This window comes from Equus asinus, chromosome 4, assembly GCF_041296235.1.
Source record: "Equus asinus isolate D_3611 breed Donkey chromosome 4, EquAss-T2T_v2, whole genome shotgun sequence".
In the NCBI taxonomy this organism is placed as follows: domain Eukaryota; kingdom Metazoa; phylum Chordata; class Mammalia; order Perissodactyla; family Equidae; genus Equus; species Equus asinus.
Window position 1 is genome coordinate 62,460,393 of NC_091793.1, and position 13,592 is coordinate 62,473,984.

A 13,592-nucleotide genomic window follows, 5' to 3' on the forward strand; every position below is an offset into this window, starting at 1 on the left:
TTGTTAGTCTCCTTGCCTTCAATGAAGCAGATCCTTTAACAGCTTGTGTCGCTTTGTTCTTGTTCTTCAAGATGGTAGCTATGGTGGAATGAGACATGCCTGACTGGCGAGCAGTAACCAGCACTGGTTTTTCACCTTCGTAGTCCTTAGTCACTTTTAATTTCATTTCCAGGCCAGTCATTCCATGGGGCCTCTTACTGGCAGCATTAGCAATGGAGTTTGTTCCCTTAGGGGCCACGATGAGCACTGGATTAAATGGAGCAGAAGAGCAAATGATGCAAGGCAAACATGGGATGGATGAGACTGCTGCCGGTGTACCACGGCATACTATTTTACAGTAAACTGTTTTTTATAAGTAGAGAATGCACTCTAAAATAACAACAAAAAGTATAGTCAAAACATAAACCAGTAACATAGTCGTTTATTATCAGGCATTATGTACTGCACACAATTGTATGTGCTATGCTTTTATACACGTGGCAGCACAGTAGGTTTGTTTACACCAGCATCACCACCTACTTGAGGAATGCGTCGTGCTATGATGTAATGACAGCTAGGACGTCACTAGGCGATAGGAATTTCTCGGCGGCATGATAATCTTATGGGACCACTCTCCTATACACAGTTCATCGTTGATCGAAACGTTGTTATATGTCACGCAACTGTATAGCTATCAATATTTTTCCTGTTTGAAACGGAGAAAGTTTTAAATGTTTATTAATTCTGTAAAAAAAAAATAAAGCCATTTCATGTAAACATAAATAACGTATTTTTATGAAAAATAGCTACATGCTTCAAAAATAAATTAAGTGAGAAGAGTGGCATTGTTTTCACGTTTCTGCAAATCTAAGAGCTGGCTTAATGGGGGCCAGCTGGATTCTCCCGTCCACCCCTGCGGTCAGTATGTGGCCATAGGTCGTTTTGATGGAAGTGCCCGAAGAAGCACGCGGCTGGAATATGAGGTATATTTTCTTGCACAGCCTTTCCAGGTAGTGGTGGATCTGCTTCTTGGGTACCGCACCAAAACGTGACGAGCAGTGGCTTCTTAAAGGTTAATTTCCATGTGGAATCTGCAACCATTTATCCTCAGTTTATCCTTAAACCACTGGTCTAACGCGCTTCAAATGGATCTTTTACCCCCACATGTAAAGTCACGCGTGGCTCATAGGGAGGAGTCACTGAGTGGGGCAGTTTTCCCCAATGTTGACGCTTCTCATCACATAATATTAAAAAAATCAAATTTGATAATGTTGCCACCAATTTCATCAGAAAAGTCTTCAAATGTTCGGAGGCTGTCGAGCTCAGGAAGGCAGATGCAAGTTTTGTCAATTTCTAATTTTTGCTTGAATGCCTGAAGTTTATTGTTGGCAGCAAATACTGTCATTGTTTCCCTTGAAATGACAGGCTCACTTTGTTCATTTTCAAAGACATGTCTGTCAGATACCCAAGTTTGAATAACCATTGTTTGTCAGTCATTCTTTCAAGTAAAATGGGATTTTATTCTTGTGAGTAAAAATGGTATTCCATGAAAAAAAGTGTCCAGATTGGTTTGCACACCAACAGTCGCACAGGTGCCTTCCTCGAGACGACCATCACACTCGGCTGTGCGATAGAAGACCTCTATGCCACCTTGAATTTAATACAGTTAACATTTTTCACTGCTTCATTAAGGAGAATCTTAAGAGGAATTGGCACGTCTTATGTCGTGAGTAATCAAACGACTACTGCAGTGTCTGGAGCGCTGCCTGAGCTGTGCACAAGCCGGGCAGCTCCACCCGCACTGTGTGCACTGTCAGTGCAAGGACATGAGGTGAGTAACATTTCAGCAGTATTATGAGAGCAATTTTGAGGTCGAAAAACCCACGGGGTCTCATGGATTTCCAGCTTGCCTGGACTATACTTTGGAAACCTGTAAGAGGAAGCACCTCAAAGCTGGCGTGTCCTCTATCTCTTCTTGGTATGGCTCCAAGTGCCCCTGGGCCAGGCACCCAGCAGGAGTCCGTAAACGGTGGCCGAGTGGTCGTCATCTTTGCAATGCAAGTTTGGGGAAGAGAGGCTGGATAAGGGGACTCATCGCGAGGAAGTCAATGCCAAGAGCCTGGGGGCTGCTCCCTCGAGACTCACTGGTTTGGGGCAGTGCCCAGACATTGGTATTTTTTCATTATTTAAAGTATTTTTAAGTCCTGCTGCATGGAAACTAACTGCAGGGCTGTCAGGCCGAGAGCAGAAAGGCAGCCCAACTACCAGGGGCGGAGCACACAGGCAGCTCTCGCCTTCCTTGGCTTCTGCTGAGAGCAATCAACATGGGGCACCTTGACCTTGGACCACAGGCCCTGGGCTATGTTTCTGGGTGGCTTCCAGGGCCCTCCTGAAGAATGTGCTCTCAGATGCCCAGGAGGGACTGGGGGCGCTGGTGCCTCTGGGAGCCATCAGAATCACAGGGGACTTGGCTCCTGAATCAGGAAGAGATTCGGCCACAGGGCAGAGGCTTTGGTTCTGCTACTGAGTTTTGGAGCCTCACTGGGCCAGCTTAGGAGGCCAAGGCGCCCTGGGCGTGGCTCTCCTTCGGGGGTCTCTCTGCTCTCCTCACTCAGAGGGTCTCCCAGGCCCTTGGGCCCCAGCCCAGGCACTCTCTGTCCAGGCATGGTGCTCAGGCCTGGAGCCCCACAGGCACCGTCGTCCATCCGTGAGCCCCTCCCAGATGTTTCTGTGGCTTTGAGAGGAGAAAGTGCCCATGAGGCCGTGGCGTCCGGCTCCTGGCGGTACTTGGGACTTCTTTCCTTGCAGGGTCCCCTGCCCTCCAGAGAGTGATCGCGCGGCTGCTCTAAGAAGCTCCCGGGTGGCCCTGATGTGTGGCGGGGCAGAACCTGGTTTTGAGTGTTTATTCCTTAATATTGATTATTTGGTAGGAAACCAGGAAAGACGTTCTGAGATCCAGGTGGAAAGCAGAGGTGTATACCCCACGTGTGGTTATGCAATTTAAAAAAAAGCAGTCTGATCCTATGTAGCTTACAGATTTAGATTAAGCCATGACTATAGATGAAATTTGCTTAACACTTTCATTGACTACGTTTATCTCTCCGTGATCAGCTCTAGAGGTACACGTATTTGAAATCTTGACGACCAAGTTTCTCAGCAGCAACGTGGGCTGATAAAAAAAAAAAGTACCATTATTTTATAATGGGGGGGGTGTAGAGAAAATGCTTGTGCATTTCTGCAGGCTTTCTGAACGAATTTGCTGACACTTGGAATCCTGGGTGTCTTAGCCAGCTCAGGCTGCCATAACAAAGTACCACAGGCTGTCTGGTGTGAACGACAGAAATGTACCTCTCGCAGTTCTGGAGCCTGGATGTCCGAGATCAAGGTGCTGGCTGCTGCAGGTCCTGGCGAGGTCTGTCTATCTGGCCCGCAGACGGCTGGCTTCTTGCTGGGCGGAGAGAGCGAGAGCGAGAGCGAGAGCGAGAGCGAGAGCGAGACAGAGAGAGAGAGAGAGAGAGAGAGAGAGAGGGAGAGCACCAGAGGAAGCCGGCTCGCTGGTGTCTCTTCTTGTAAGGTCACCAATGCGGGGCCTCCCTCTCATCCAGCCCCAGTCACCGCCCCAGGGCCCCCACCAAACAGCCTCACATTGGGCGTTAGGGCTTCAGCATACGAATTTGGCGGGAACACCAACATTCAGTCCATAATCCTGGGCTGAACCCAAGCCTGAGAAGTCCATTCACAACTCAAAGGTAGTGAGGGAGCTGCAGAGCTGGAGGAACGAGCTCACGTTTCCGCAGGGCAAGGCCTGGGAACGGCACACACTGCTCTAAGGCTTCTGCCCCCAGGGACACGTTTGCACTGCAAATGCTCCCTCATCGGCCCTCGTGTCCGCCGCTCGCTGGACATTGTCCTTCTGGCTCTCACTGTGTCACCGCGGAAGGACGGGAGCAAGGGGGGGCCACAGGCTTGTTGTTTACTGTAAGGTGGTTAATGTGAAATCTGTCCCCATCCGGAACACCTCGTAGACACATTCAGGATAAAATGAATAGAGAAGAACAGCAAAACCCAAAAGTATTAACTAAAAGAAAACAGGAAAAAGGTTATACATATGTAATGACTGACTGTAACTAGGCGAAACGCCCTCTAAGTAGAAGAAAAAGCAAAAAAGAAATAGATCAAATGATTAACGTGATGCCAGTTGCATGGTGAGAAACTTGGTGGTTTTACTTTGTTTTTCCTCCTAAAATTTTCTTAAAGAGTGTATATTAATTTGACAGTGGAAAAATTAAGAAGAAAATACCTTTTGCATGAAAGTCATAACAGAGATTATCTATTGCTGCGTTGCAAATTAAGCCAAAACATAGCAGCTTAAAGCAACACCCCTTCATTATCTCACAGCGTCTGTGGTCAGGGTCGCGCATGGCCAGGCTGGGTTCCAGGGCCCCAGGGTTCCACCACTCTAGCAGTATGATAAGTTAATATTAGAAGGTGAACTTGTAAGTTCTACTGAATTCATGAAATATATTTGAATGTCTTGTTGTTCTTTCCTGTTTTTCTATTTGGGGGTTTCGTATAAGATTTCTGGAGCTTTTCATCTTGACTGTGCTGTCCCAGCCTTCTCAAGGCCTCTTGCCTCTCATCCCGCAGCCCGAGTGTACTTGTGTCAACACGGAGTCCAGCAGCACTGGAGGGTCGTGTCATGGCGCTGGGTCCTCTTGGCAGCGTTCATCGCACATTTGGAACAAGTCACAGCAGTGGCTGGAGGAGTCATAGCAGAATTTCTGTGCAGTACATGTCCTCATTAGTGATCTTAATAATTTGACATGATGGCATGGGGCGGGGGACTGTGGCTTGTACTTTTTACTAAAACAAAAGAAGAGAATGAAATAGAAACTCCTTATTTGGAAGCACAGAAATGAATTATGCAGGGACATGCTCTTTACCTGGCATCTTGGTGACTTCTGGGCTCTCCAGGTCTCTGCCACTTGCCTTTTTCCAGGGACCTAGGCCTTCTGACCTCCACCCACAGGAGAAGCCCCTGGGGAGCGCCTCTATGTTCCCAGCAAGGCCTCCAGGGACTCACAGCCCTCGGCCTCCCCACGCAGACCTGGCTCGGCCCACCCACCCTGGACTAGACCCGGGTGGGCAGGGCGGGGCAGGGCCATGAATGAGCTCGCTTTTGGGAGTCCCATGACCAACCCTCAGGAGGATGCCTGCTTTTGCATTCGGGAAAGCAGCCTTGTTCCAGGCCTCCCACTGAAGCCTCGCAGTGTCCCACCCCCTCAGCAGCACAATGACCCTCAAGTGTGGACAGATGTGGTTGTTTGCAAGGCCTCCTTGAGCCAGAACTTCTAGATGGGAGCTGTGGAGGGTTGAGGAGGTAAGTGCAAGCAGAGGCTGGTTCTGCCAGCATTTGGGGCTCCTGAGAAACTTTGGAGTCCAGAGGATGCATGTGCCACGGGGTGCGTAAATAGAAACTTGTCATGAGCCCACCTTCTCCGAAGGCTCGGAACGCTGCTGCTTCAACTCCAGAGCACTGTTGATGAAAATAATCCATAACCAATCTATAAATGAAAATTTGGGAGAGTTTATTCTGAGCTAAAATGTGAGGACCATGGCCCGGGGCCTTTCTTCCCGAAGGAAGAAAGGGCACCGAAGAAGTGGGGTGCACAGAGTGGTTATATACCCCCAGACAGGTTGTTTCACATATGATTGAAATGTCCCTTTTACAATAGTCACGAGACTGCTCTGTCGGCACAGCAATTGATGGACACAGCAGGTAGGTCTGCTGTCTCAGTGGACACAGCAGGATGGCAGTCTGTTGTCTCAAGCGGGGTGGTCACAGGTGAGCTGGGTGGTCACAGGAGAGCACAGCAATCAGTTCCTAGCCTAAGGAAAGATGCTTATTCCTAAGGAAATGCCAATGTGGGGGGAAGTTGCACCTTTATCTTAAGGCCATTTGTTCTTGCCATAGGAAATATTTAAAGCAGATATGCAATGCCTACTCAATGGCCACAGTCAGGCCCTTTTGGAAAAAACAAAGTCAGGCCAAATTAGGTTTACACCAAATGGCTTCTTCGTATACTCCAATATATCCTATTGCTTGCCATTTCTATTTGTCATTTACCCCTTCTGATCTATAATCTTTCGACAGAAAGCATTGATGATCAAAATATTGTCCCTTGGCGCCAGGGTGGTTGCTGCCTGCCCTGGGTCCATCATGTCCCTCGGTGCTAGGCTTTCATCTCATTTATCTGCCCAGTTGTCCATGTTGGGGGGAAATAGTGGACAAGTATGGAAGTATATATATTAACAGAGGAAGCATTTCATATGCTATGTACTTTTCAATTAATTTTAGATTGTTGCACAAACATTATATATGTGCTTTTCTATGACACTTCACATTTACATTGTATATGATTATAGAACAAGTACAGTAATGATGACAATAGCTCAACATAATTGAAAACATTAGTTTAAAATGAGTTCTTAGGAATAGTCCTTATCAGAAAAGGAAATTTGTCCAGGATTATACGATAGATCAACCATCTGGAGTCACCAAGCAACCATTACTCTAGTTTGTATGCTATTTTTACAGCACTGATTAAAGAAAACAACAATTAGTTTGAATATTATGACTAGTACAAGAACTCCAATAGGTAATAGAAATAGGAATTGCAATCTGGATCAAAAAAGGGAACCAATACTGAAAGGGAGCCAACCAAACAAATCAAACTGGGTGCAGGATCGCATAAGGCATCCACCTACTTCTTCATGTGTTTTGGCAGAGATGACACATTGGAGAGTCATCATGTATAAAAGCACAGCATCCAGTCCAAATGATTGTATATGTACCACCTTGGGATGCAGTAAGAATATCTAAAGCCATTCTGTTTTGAAGGACAGCCCTTCTCATTAAAGACATTTCAGTATTTAAATAAGGGTATTCCTGCTTGACTATCATTAAGGGCTTCCTGAGTAAATTTAGTCAGAGCCTTCATATGTAATAATGACTTCTTTTAGCCCCAAAGAAGAAGCAAATATAGCTGCAAATATAGCCATACCAGTGTAACACTGAACGAGCCCATCTGGCCTTAAAGAGAGGGAGATTGGCAACAGGTTTTAACGCAGCCTGACTCCTTCCCTGCTTTTAAAGGAACCTCAGGGTGCAGTGTCTTAGCCATCCAGGCAGTAGCCAAGGCCAAAGATTTGTTTAACATAACCATTGAGTCCATTAGGAGACACCTGATAAATGCCTGGCCTTCAAGACCAGTCTGTTCCAAATTAATCACTTTAAGTATGATAGCATTCCAAACAAATTATAAAGTAGGTATACAGTTTAAGCATAACAAAGGTTTAAATGAGGAGTTATAAGGTCAGGAATACAGACTTGGTCCAGAGTGTTGGGACAGCTGTCTACAACAGATGTCGTCGTCTTCTCCTCCTGGTATGGCCCTTTCCAACTGGGCTATATAGAGTCTTTTATTTGATGTCTCTTTCAGTAAATAAATTCTCCAGGTTATAGTCCAAGATCCTTGAGTTCTGGGAGCTCTCTGTGAAAGAATCAGCTACCAATCTTTCATTTCTTTTAAGCACCTCAATAAGACCATGACAACAATGTAATATATCCCTTAAGCAAAGTTGGTTCATATATTTCTTCATCTAATTGCATAGGTTGTTTTACTATTATTTCAAAAGGAGTCAGCCGATGTTTACAAAAAGTACAGATCTAAGATGAAGGAACACGAGCACAAGAGCTTTTGGCCGTGAGAGAGTAAATGCTTCGGAAAGCTTGCCAATTAAGTTTTGGTTGTGCCGTTAGTTCTTTTTACCAATCCTGAGGATCGAGGATGGTAAGCGCAGTGGAAATGCTGCAATATTTGCCAAACGTTACAAATAGATTTGAGTCCCCCAGTCACTGTGTAACTCGGGAGGAATTCCTCAAACAGGAATTTATGCTTTTCAATAATAATTTACCCAAAGCCATCGCTCTTCTGCAAGGAAAAGCCTCAAACAATGTGAGAACATATAGATCATTACAAGATATATTCTTCCTTGAGATGGTGGCATTTAGACAAAGTCCAATTGTCATACCTCAAAGGGTCCCTTAGGAAGGGAAAGTGGCCTTGTGACTCATGAAGTGGCTTCTCTGGATTATACTTTGGGCATACGGCACAAGTAGAGGCTATATGAGTCACTGGGAAAAAGTTTCCAAAAGTACTGTTTTTCCCTTTTGTTGTAACCTTTATGTATATATATATATTTTCTTCTGTGGCGATGTCTTAAGTCTGTAGAAGGAAATCTTTTTACTGGGTTAACAGAGTTAACAGAAAGTAGCAGGCATTCTTGAGGCTGGACAGCATATCCAGCTTGATAACATCCTCAGTTATCATTTAAGTAAGACCCATTTGTAAACCAAATTAAACAATAGAATGCAGTCCTGGTCTTCTCCCCTTGTGCTGTTGGAAGCAAGGTAGCAGGGTTAAAATAGTGAATAATATTTACCTATACAATGTAACCTAAGAAGTTTTATCATCATTTACTTCAGAATGCTTCCCATGCAATTTAGCATACCGAACAAGCCTGATTAGTATCCCTCTTTCATAGGAAGAGAGAACAAATTTCTTTGAGAAGTCCCAGGGGCCCTCTGAAAATCCTCAGAGAAATTCTCTTCCTTCATCCAGGTCAAAGGAAAACCTTTATTTAGGACTTGACTATTTTTTTTTGAGGGAGAAGCTTGTCAAAAATATCAAAAGATTTTAAAACACTTAAACAAGATCAAGAGATTGCTGATCTTGTCATTGTAAAACAAGGGTCAATGAAACAAGGCTCATGATATTTAACCAAAGTGACAACAGCAAAAAACCTGAATAGAGAGACCTCTGTCTTTTTGCACCTAGGAAATTACCTTAACAAAACATAGATATTCTGTAAACTTACTCAGAAGGAAAAACCTTTTATAACTTCTTTATCAAGAGCAGACTAAGAGTTTAAGAAAATTATCTTTGAGAAAAACCAAATTTTAATTTCTGCACCAGCTTATTTTTAACATTAAAACTCATTTGCTTAATTAGATTTACTTTAATCTTAGCCAACTTGACCAGGCATAAAACTCCTTTCTGAATTTCTCTTACACAAACCTTCTATAACTTTATTTTACATTCAGAATTTGCCCAAAGTCCAAAGTCTTTCTTTTTTTTTTTCCTCCTAGTACTTTTGGACAAATTTATCTTTCTTAACCAATCAAACAAAATTTTTCCATTCTTTTTATACCTTCTTTACTGAAAACTTACACTTTACTTTCCTTGAATATAAATACATTTTCCTTATTAACTTCTAGTAGCTTTAACCACATATATTAGAACTCCTTAACTAACCTTTAACAGACCATAGTAAACGCTAAAAAGGTAAGCGATTATGAATTGTGTTTTATATCAGCATTCTAAATACTTTTCATAATTTCTAGGAACACGTCACTTTACAGTAAAACACCCAAACACTTTTAGCCTCTCTGCAATAAAAAGCCAAAAGTAGATAAACTTACATTTAGTAATTAATGTCTAATATCTTATTTGGAAATGATCTAGGTACTCAATGAATGTTATCATTCATTTACGTTAACCTAGCAAAACTTCAAAATTTCAAGTTACCCAAAAGATTTTGGAAGTTATTTTAAATACACACGCCATAAACTGTAATTATTGCTAAAAGTTTATCTATAAACTCTTATTTCATTTATATCTAAACCATTTGTTCCCAATAATGATGTTTATATTACCTGCAAAACTTCATGAGACATTAGACAAAATTAGTTATCATTTAAAGCTATTATTTTGCTGACGAATTTAACAGACAACGTGAGCTTATTTGATTAGTAAACCCAGGCTGCATGTCTGCATCATATTCAAATACCAACAACTCTTGAGGACATGCCTTTTCAATCAAACCAACAACTTAAACTTTCATTAAGCAAAGATTAATCTATAGCATGTTAACTTGAAAGACATTTGGGTTAGTTGTATTTAGAAAAACTTTTTGTAAGCACTTACTTTAAGTCAATTGAATAGAGCTCTTTAGAAATTGTACCATCCGGAGGTAAAATACCACACATTTGTAACATATATAGACACACACAGACAGACAGACATATAGGACAAAGATTTTCCTTAGATTTCTGAGTTAGGTGTTCTCACAGCACACCGCAGTGGAAAAACTTGTATTCCCAGGTTTTTTTACCCTCTTTCTCTCTTTCTTTTGGCCTTAGCAATCTGGCTTGGGATCCCCCTTTGTTAAGCAATTGCAGTCACAGCATGAAGCCAACCGGAGTCTGGAGGAAAGGCTGCCCATTCGGGAACTGATCGGGCTGTTTTAGAAGCTCAATTTCCCACTTCTGTTTTAATTTTGTTTTGTTATAAAGTCCGAACAACTTCTAAGGACAGTGTAATGGGTCAGAAAGTGTGCTGCTTGTGAGTGTTACTCCCGATAGAAAGGTTGTAAACACTCTTTTACGTGCCTCGGTTTCTCCCTCTGGCAGTCTAACACTGCCATGGGTGCTCAGAGCGCCGGGTGACCAGCCCTTATGTGCGTGTCCCTGGACGAGCCTGTAATTAATTACCGTGAATGAGAGTGGAGTTCCCTATGGGACCACTGCACGTTGCGAGGATTGATCCTCTGACACTCCCGCTGAGGTCCTTAGTCACCTAAGGACGCCTTTTGGTAAAGGCCCAGAGCTGAACACATTCAGTCTCTCATTTCTCTATCAAGAAGTTTGTTCAGACTTTATAAACATAATTCTTTCTGATTTAAGGCCAAATTAAAAAGGTCAGCATTCCCCATTCACTCCCAAGTTCCTCTAGGCTCCTCTGGCCTGAGAAATTCCCTCTAGGCTCCTCTGGCCTAGCAAATTCCTCCCAGCTTCCTCTTACCTAGGGTATGTACCAGTACCCCTTAAGACACCTAGTCTTAAGACCTTAACCAGCTCATATAAACTCTTGGACCGTCAACTTAAAATAAGGAGTTCCTGGTTTCAGGAGAACTCACCAGGGTCACCTGAAGAATGCAGTGATCTGGGGGGGGGGGGGGCTCAATGGGCCCTTATTGGTACCGAATGCCAGTTCAGTGTAGATTCCAGGTGGTCTCCGGTGGGTTTCTCTGAAATCCTGCTGTGACTACGCCAAGAAATGTTGACGAAAATAATCCATAACCAATCTATAAATGAAAATTTGGGAGAGTTTATTCTGAGCTAAAACGTGAGGACCATGGCCCGGGGCCTTTCTTCCCAAAGGAAGAAAGGGCACCAAAGAAGTGGGGTGCACAGAGTGGTTATATACCCCCAGACAGGTTGTTTCACATATGATTGAAATGTCCCTTTTACAATAGTCACGAGACTGCTCTGTCGGCACAGCAATTGATGGAAACAGCAGGTGGGTCTGCTGTCTCGTGGACACAGCAGGGTGGCAGGTGTGTTGTCTCCAGCTGAGTGGTCACAGGTGAGCTGGGTGGTCACAGGTCAGCACAGCAATCAGTTCTTAGCCTAAGGAAAGATGCTTATCCCTAAGGAAATGCCAATGTGGGGGGAAGTTGCACCTTTATCTTAAGGCCATTTATTCTTGCCATAGGAAATGTTTAAAGCAGATATGCAATGCCTACTCAATGGCCACAGTCAGGCCCTTTTGGAAAAAACAAAGTTAGGGCGAATTAAGTTTAAACCAAATGGCTTCCTCATATACTCCAATATATCCTATTGCTTGCCATTTCTAGTTGTCAGCACAAAGCCTACCCCAGAGGGTTCCTGGCTCCCAATCGTGAAGAAAACGTACAAGACTATTTATAATAAGAGTGAGCAATGGCCAGAGGTCTGAGGGGGGCATGGTGCAGATGGCCCTGGCTGCTGAGGCAGGCACGGATGCATTAGAAGAGCACTGCGGCTGTGGGGGGCACCCAGGAGGCTGTGAGCAGAGAGGACAGAGACCAAGGGTGGCCTGATCACGGCCCAGGGCCTGTCTCAGAGGCCGTCTGGAGTGGGTACCGTTGCCAGTGGGCACCCACTGCCACCCTCCCTGGGTCCTCGGCGCCTCCGCCAGGATAGATGATCTCGTCGGCTCAATGACTCTGGCAGAAGCACCCAGTCAGCTGAGCCTGAGTCGTGTAAGCTCCCCGGGCTACTGGGGACTGAGGACGAAGAGGGCCTGGCTTCCTCGAGCCGCATAGGGAGGCAAAGCCTGCCTCCCACGAGGCAGAAAGGAAGAGAGCTCCCCTGGCTGGGTGACCCCGAACATGGTGTCCTCTACGGTGGCCAAGAAATCGTGGTATTTTAACCATGCATTTGAAAGGACTGGTAACAGAACTCTGTGTGTCTATGTATATATGTTGTTGAATATTTATAGATGCTATATATGTTATAACCATATAACATAATGTATAATATACATATACTATATGTAAAGTATTTAGTGTATATATATAATGTTCAACAGCAGCATCAGAGGCGAACATAAAGATCATTCTTGCTGGTTTTATAATTTTATAAAAACAGGTGTACTTGCACTGGCTGGATTGCAGCCGTTGGAGTTCACTGTTTATATCGTTCTTTCGAGCAATTGCTATTTGAGTTCAGAGGAAGAAGCTGTGATAGAAATGCCCTGGGCAACAGTCGTCTCTAATCTACTTGATTTGATTCACTTTGAAAGAAACGCATCCGTTGGTGGCCTCAGAGGCTTCTAACCTGGAATTTCAAGATGGTGATTCCCAGCAGGAAACCTCTCAGAGCTCACGGCAGAGAACGCGCAGTTTGGGAACGACCATGGTTTGCGTGAGAGCTGGGTCTAAGCACTGAACTCAGAGCAGTGGGGCCATACGGGCGTTCTCCTCAAGGGTTCCTGGCTAGCCCTCCCCGTGTTGGTACATTCAGATTCATAAGAGCATGCACCACTCATTTTGGCTCCACATTTGCAGTCATCCTCTTTCAAGTTCTGTGCCAGGCGTGGTTGACAGAAATGAAGGCTGCTTGGTTCTGCACCCGGGGAAGTTACTGTCTGCTGGAGGAGAGAACACACCATTAGAAGGTTACAACGTGCTGTTCTTCTTAGGGGGTGTGCTGGTGGGCGTCAGGTCCCAGAAGAGACTCAATGTATCTTTCGAGAGAGTCGATTTCATCCCACGGTAAATAATTTAAAATCACATAAGGTTATATTAAAACACTTGGGTATATTGTGGAGTAGAATGCAGAATATGAAGTGGATTGGTGAAAATTGCGGAGTGAGGACCTCTGAAATTTTTCTCTATGAACACATTGAGAAAATTGGCAAAAACTGTCAGAATCAACTTTTTTAGAACTCTGGAAATTAACCACAGGCTTGCAGAAATCTGAGGAATGCTTATTCAAGAAAAATGGGTGAATCTTGGTAAGAATGGTGAGCTTTGTGGCATTTTATTTTGTGCTAGTCCAATCCCCCATGGTAGCCTTGAAAAATAACAGCCCACATTTGCAGAGAAAATCAGCAGCCTGGCAGCCACCTCTGGAGCTGAACTGGCCCGCAGCTCTTTCAAAGCCCTATTACCAGTCAGCTGCCATTGTTTGACCCCCTGCTGGTTCCCTGGAAGATCCCCACTTG

At 44.3% G+C, this 13,592-nt stretch overlaps 1 long non-coding RNA gene across 1 annotated transcript in view; it reads left to right on the forward strand.

Annotated features, from left to right (window-relative positions):
- Positions 1-1,558: 1,558 nt before the first annotated feature.
- Positions 1,559-13,592, forward strand: part of LOC139045075 (uncharacterized) — a 45,983-nt gene continuing 33,949 nt past the window's right edge. The window contains exons 1-2 of the long non-coding RNA XR_011502736.1: positions 1,559-1,810; positions 4,627-5,359. This is a non-coding gene — a long non-coding RNA (uncharacterized lncRNA). The remainder of the gene's footprint in view (positions 1,811-4,626; positions 5,360-13,592) is intronic.